The sequence below is a fragment of the Equus przewalskii genome, chromosome 24, assembly GCF_037783145.1.
Source record: "Equus przewalskii isolate Varuska chromosome 24, EquPr2, whole genome shotgun sequence".
In the NCBI taxonomy this organism is placed as follows: Eukaryota; Metazoa; Chordata; class Mammalia; order Perissodactyla; family Equidae; genus Equus; species Equus przewalskii.
Window position 1 is genome coordinate 11,510,296 of NC_091854.1, and position 7,047 is coordinate 11,517,342.

At 39.9% G+C, this 7,047-nt stretch overlaps 1 long non-coding RNA gene across 1 annotated transcript; it reads left to right on the top strand.

Annotated features, from left to right (window-relative positions):
* Positions 1-260: 260 nt before the first annotated feature.
* LOC139079148 (uncharacterized) lies at positions 261-5,795 on the top strand. Its single transcript, XR_011532487.1, has 3 exons — positions 261-1,222; positions 2,362-2,462; positions 4,085-5,795. It is a non-coding gene; the product is annotated as an uncharacterized lncRNA (long non-coding RNA).
* The last annotated feature ends 1,252 nt before the right edge of the window (positions 5,796-7,047 follow it).

Below are 7,047 nucleotides of genomic sequence, written 5' to 3' on the forward strand. Positions count from 1 at the left end.
AAGATTAAAAAACTCTTTTCATAAGGCAAAGCCGTTATGGAATATAAATGAAATTTGATTTCAGAGATGCTTTGGCATAAGGATGGCTACGCATAAACTCTTAACTACTAGAAACGGAGTTGCAGCAACAGGCCTCTCCACTCGCCCCCAGTAGGGGGCTGGTGCGGAGTTGTGTCACGGTGCACAGGCAGAAAGCTGCCGCAATCGCTCAGGTCAACGTAGCGGTCCCGTGTGTGGTCGTCCTCCCAGGGTCTGGCAAAGGTACCAGGAAGTTCTGTCTCCATGCTGATTTCTTGAGCAGTAAACTTCCAACTCCATCACAGTGGCTGCCATTAACTGATGAAATTAATTAAGCGAGCAGCACGACCTGCTGCAAACTGACCCAGCAAAGACACAGAGGAAAAGATGGTGGGGGAGAGCAGATGACACAAAAAGATAGTGAGCTGGGTTTTCTGTTTTTAGAATCCTACGTTCCTTCAGTGTGTTCTTTTACACTGCTTTGAACAACTGCTTCCCCGGCAATTCTGAACAACTCCCTGCTTGGCCTCATTCCTTAACCTCACTAAGTTATTACAGTTAATACCCGTGGTTAATGGTTTCTGGAAAGACGATATCTATCAGCATCTGAGTGTACACATTTTGGCCTAAATATTGAGAAATCGTAGGTACGTAATGCAAAGCTGGGTGTGCCTGCCTGTAGAAAGTAGCTCATTAGGATTAATCTTTTACAGAGTGACTAATGCAAAGGGAACGAGGCCCTTTCCTCTTGACTCAGCGGAGGTTTTGTGCAAGCTTTCGAGCGGGGCTCTCTGGAATGCAGCGGGTCACTATGAAAGGCTCTGCTCAGACATATGAAACTTCAAAACCTCAATTTGTTTTTTTTAACTTTTGTATACTCTAGCAAGTTCTTGAAAATCAAATGGCAGAACCTAAGCAGAAGACTGACTGCCAAAACGCATGCCCAGTTGGGGAAGAGCGTGGGGAATCATCCAGCATACTTCGAGAGCGTCAAGCACAGCTTGGTAGAACTCTGCATTACCTTCTGTTCCGATGCCTGAGCTCTGCCAGACTTTTGTTTGAAAAAGCCTCTTTCTGAAGCGGTCCATTTGTTACGTTGTATCTGCGAATGCTTTTCTTTCCCGTTGGTTCTTGCTTCAACTTGAGTGGAATGACTTGCTGTCTTGAGCCACTCTTACAGGAGGGACCGAAAGAACACAGACAGGTGACATTCTGCTGAGGGGACCAGGCAGAGCTTCTTAGGGGAGATATTTTTTCTGCTAAAATTAGCATAAGACAATAAGAGTTCTTTGTACAAATGCTGTACTCAGCTAACAGAAGTCAAATTCTTTTCCAGGGTAATGTAATTGTTAGTCCCTGTACAAAAGGGGGAAAAAAATTGCTGCTTTATCAATAAAGCCATACAGAGCTGAATACCTACACAAAGAAATTTTCAGTATAATTTATGGCATTTCCTTATATTGAACTGCATTCCAAGTAATTCACCCTGGCAGTTTTACTCTCAAAATGGAAATCTTTGCATTTTTTTTTTTTTTTTTTTTGCCTCCATCAAATAAAATGAGTTTGTGTTCAACTGTAGTCCATGTACTTGATAATTTGTCTGACTGGGTAAGGTTATTAGCAATTTAAGAAATAAACCCATTTGGATTTTCAGAGAGAGTTAACAGAAATAGGAGATTGCTATGATGATCTCTTAAAAATTACAATGTAACACATAAAAGTGAGATTTAAGTACTGAGATTTTCCATACACCAATAACACCAGGGAAATTCAAACTCAAATTCCCTCGATTAATTTCCGGGGATTAAGTGTTCTGTATTGAAGTCAATGAAAGATACATGTACAAAGCTGAGAGGTCAATTCAATTCAGGAAAGCAGACGGAACGGCATGCTATCTTTAGAGTTTCTGTGGTTAAAACGCATCCAGATCAATTGGATGGAAGATTTTGTAAGATTCTCCAGTCTGATCAGAGTGAAGTGGAAGGCGGTGGTCACTGCCAGAGGATCCTGAGGTGTCGCCTGATAATCGAACATTAGACCTGTGGGGCGCTGAGAGATTACTTAGCACAACCCCCTAGTTTTAGAGAGGAGGAAATTGAGGCTTGAAGAGATGGAAGGACTTGGCTAACACCACTCAACTGCTCTCCGTAACTGAGCACCCTCTTGCCTCTCACACATAGATCTTTTTAACTCTCCCATCAAATTCTTTCAGGAAATCACGATTTTCTTGAATTGGTTTCTTTTGATTTTATATTTTGTCATGGGGATGAGAATAATTCCTGGGTAAGATACTGGTGTCGAGAATTTTCAAAATTGTTACTTGCTGTTTTATCTTTCATTTAGCTTCTTATGACATTGCAAAGAAGGCAAATAGCATTTTACATTGGATTCGACTTTTTGATGTGCAAAACACTTGAATATCTAAGACTTGCCAGCAATATAAGGTATTTACTATTTAATCCATTTACAGATAAGTTATTAAGGGTGAGAAAGGTTAAATGACTTTACCAAGATGACACAACTGGTCAGTAAAGAAGTCAGAGCTTGGGGCCGGCCTGGTGGTGCAGTGGTTAAGTGCACACATTCCGCTTCCGTGGCCTGCGGTTCTCCGGTTCGGATCCCGGGTGTGGACGCAGCACCGCTTGGCACACCGTGTTGTGGTAGGCGTCCCACATATAAAGTAGAGGAAGATGGGCACGGATGTTAGCTCAGGAGCAGTCTTCCTCAGCAAAAAGAGGAGGATGGGCAGCAGTTAGCTCAGGGCTAATCTTCCTAAAAGAAAGAAGTCAGAGCTTGAACCCAGCACTTTTCATTATTTACACCACATTAAGTTGTAGATGGATAACTAAAGTAAAGGAGTCAGCCATTAAGTTCTGACTGAGGAGGAACTGAAGTGTTCGTTTGCTCTCTTCCTGTAAGAGCTTCACTGCGTGGCTGAGAGCTGAGATCAGCCTCAAACAGAAGTCCTGCCTCTACCCCATACTAGGTTGGGGACATTGGTTTAGTGATCTCTTTCAGTCTCAGTTGTCTCATCTGTTTAATAGTGATGATAATAACCACAGGTTTTCTATAATATTAAGTGGGTAATATACGAAAAAGAGTGTATATCTCATTGTTTGGCATAGAATAAACACTTTATTTTTAAACAATTGCTATCATGCTATTATTCTGAGTTATACTATCAGCAAAACATAAGTAATATTCCTCTTTTATCATTAATATATGGAGATTGATATATATAATTTATTTACAAATGTGTCTATATAGAGAGAAAGAAAGAGAGAGAATTATGTTCATATGAGTTTCAGTAAACATCGCCAATAATTATCCTTGAAAACTTTCAGAAGCCAAGCCCCTTAAGGGCAAAGATATGTGTCTTGTCTTTGATGTGGGATAACAGCAATGACAAGATATGTTTAACCAAATATCCCCAGAACCTAGTATGTTTCTGAGAGACAATAGGTGTTCGATAAACTGTTGTTTATTGTTGAAGTCGAGTTTAATATTGATTTTGAAAATAGTCCCTACCCTGGGCTGACTGGTTGGTTGGTTTGCTTATTTATTTATTTAGAGTATGAAATGAGAGGCGTGAATTTTCTCTTCTGTCTTAAGGTCTCAGTTCCCACATGCCTCTCATATGGTGAGCATCTTGCTCTGCTGTTGTTTCTCTGGTGTTTAAAGATATAGTATGTAAATCTTGTAGCATGCTCTCTAGCTACTTGTCTGGCAAGCTAACTATATTACCAGATGCTCAACCAAAGAAACTATCTAGTCCAGTAGTAGAGGAAAAATTGGCTGTGTTGAACTTACTGAGAAATGATATTATACTTATTATACTTTTTGAACTTTAAAGGTTTTGATGGTAAACAATTTTTAATTTGTGTGCTAGCTTAGTTACCTCATAAGACCCAGGTTAACTGTTAAAACTAATCTTTTTGTTTTATTTTGCATTAATTAATTTGCAAGTGAGGTTGTGTATGTACAAATATGTATACATATATATTTCCTATGATCAGTTGACTGAGAAAGAGAAAGCTCAGGCCTGATTTCTAAATGTTTCTGCAAGATATGCAGGCACGACCCAAAAGTGGACAGCTGGAGCACCACAGTCCCTTTTTGTGACATCCTTGAAGGACAGTGGTTAAAAGAAATCCTACCAGTGGGCATACTTAGAGCAGGACACCTGGAGACGCACAGGAAAGAGAAATGGCAAGAGGTAAGGGCCTATAGAGATTCATTCTTAGGCTATGGCCAATGGTTTGGCTGGATGGTCTGAGACTTGGAAGGAACATAAATAGAAAAGAGGTGACAAGGAAATTTGGGGAAGAAGCATGTGGGTAGACCTCTCTGAATGGGCAAAAAATGTGAAGCAAGATAATGTTAGCCGAGGCAGATTTTAATAATCAAATGAATAGGATGACCCATCCTGTGAATACCAGTCAGCCTCCTTCCCCAGCCCCCCCTGTGATCACCCAATGGGGTCATGAAAAAGTGGCCATGGTGGCCGGGATGGATGTGATATATGGGCTCGGCAACATAGACTTCTATTCACCAGCACTGACAGGCTTCAACCACTGCCAGTGCCCAATCTACCAGCATTAGAGACCAACACAGAGTCCCTGATACCGCACCATTCTCTAGGGTGATCAGCCAGCTATCTGGTTGATCGCATCAAACTGCTTTTATCATGAGAGGCAGTAAGTTATTCTTATTAGCATGGGCACTTACTCTGGGTATGGATTTGCTCACCCTGCACACAATGCTTCTGCCAAAACTATCATCTGTGGATGTACAGGATGCCTTATCCACTGTCATAGGATTCTGCACAGCATTGCTTCTGATCAAGGAAATCACTTCACAGTAAATGAAGTGCAGCAATAGACCTCTGCTTATAGAATTCATGGTTCTTACTGTGTTCCCCAGCATTCTGAAGCAGCTGGCTTCATAGAACAGTTGAGTGGCCTTTTGAGGACTCAGTTACAGCACCAGGTATGCAGCTATGCCTTCTGGAATTGGAGCAATGTCCTTCAGGAGGCTGTATATGCTCTAAACCAAAATCTAATATATGATGCTGTTTCTCCAATAGCCAGGATTTATGGGTTCGGGAATCAAGGAGGAGTACTTCAATAGAGGTGACTCCACTCACTATTTCTCTTAGTGAGCCACTACCCAACGTTTTGCTCACCATCCCTGTGAACTTATGCTTTGTAGTAGAGGTTTTAGTTCCAAATGGAGGAATGCTTCTACCAGAAGACATGACAGTGATTCCGTTGAACTGGATGTTGAGGCTGCTATCTGGCCACATTAAGCTCCTCATGCCTCTGAGTTAGCAGGCAAAGAAAGGAGTTACTCTATGGGCTGGGGTTATCAGTCCTGATTACCAACGGGAGATTGGACTGCTACTACACCATGGAGGTGAGGGAGTATGTCTAGCATACAGGAGATCGCTTAGGGCATCTCTTAGTACTACCATGTCCTATAATTAAAGTCAATGGAAAACTATAACAATCCAACTCAGGTAGGACTGATAATGGCCTAGACTCTTCAGAAATGAAGGTTTGGATCATTCCACCAAGCAAACAATCATCACTACCTGAGGTGTTTGCTGAGCGAAAAGGGAATATGGAATGGGTAATGGGAGAAGGTAATTAGAAATACCAGCTATGACCATGTTACCAGTTGCAGAAACAACAAATGTAATTATTATGATTATTTCTTCCTTATTTTGTTATGAATATGTGTGTGTGTGTACATATATGCATAAATATATATATATTTTTTGGGTTTTGCCTTAAGACGTTTGGTCCATGCCAAAAGGTCCTTGATATTTGGTCCTGTCCAAAACATCCATGACCATATTTGGTCCTTGCCAAATGGTTTTGGCCAGGACCAAATATCAAGGACCTTTAGACATGGACCAAATGTCTTCTGGACCAAATGTCTTCTGGACATTGTAGACAGCACCAAATATCTGCAGATCATATTTTTGTTTTCCTTTTTATTCTTCCCTTATACTCTAATATAAAAATTATTAGTAATAGTTAACTTTATATCACAGTATTTCAGTTACTGTATATCAAAGGAGAAGAGCAGACATCATCCAAGGACTGTGCATCCCCTTCCGGGAAAAGGTTTAATGTGTTTTAAGTTATATGCAGAATAATTGTTTCATGTTAGGCAGGAGTATGACTTCGTTATTTTCTTTGCTTGGAGATTAAGTATGGCTTAAGAAAATATGTATAAGTGTCCAGTTTACAAGGGGTGGACTGTGATTGTATTTTTGATGCATCAATTTGACACAAGTTGACACATCGAATATTACTAGATGTTGCTGTGAAGATGTTTTTAGAAGTGATTAAAGTTCATAATCAGTTGACTTTAAGTAAGGGAGATTGTTTGAGACAATCTAGGTGGACCTAGTTCAATCTAAGAGGTCTTATGAGCAGAACTCTTTCCTGAAGAAGAAAAAATTTCACCTGTGGACAGCAGCTTTAGCCTACCCTTCCTGACGGCTTCCATCATAGATTTCAGGCTTGGTGAGCTAGCCCCCACAATCATGTAAGCCAATTCTTTACTATAAGCCCAAATCTCTTACTATATATCTACTAATGGTTGAACCTTGACTGGCACAGAATGTGTGTTTGTGTGTATTTATTTAATTTTTGTAAATTGTCTTTCTATATGTTTCTGTTGGTAAGTTCCCATTGTCTTATTGATTTGTAAAGGCTTTTTATATATTAAAGATACCCATCAACTACATTTAAAACATTTTTCTCATTCCATTATTTGTCCTTTATTATGCTTTTTAATTTGGAGAGCTTTTCAATTTTTATGAATTCATATTTATGAGTGCCTTCTTTTATGATTTTGTATTTATACTTAGAAATTCCTCATGTTTAATATAAATTTTAATCTGCTTGACCCAGTCCTATAAATGCAAGCTATAGACATCATGGATAATCCTGGCAATTGTTAAGCAGCATTCCATTACTCCTGGGCCCTTTCATGAAACTCTGTGTTATACTCCCT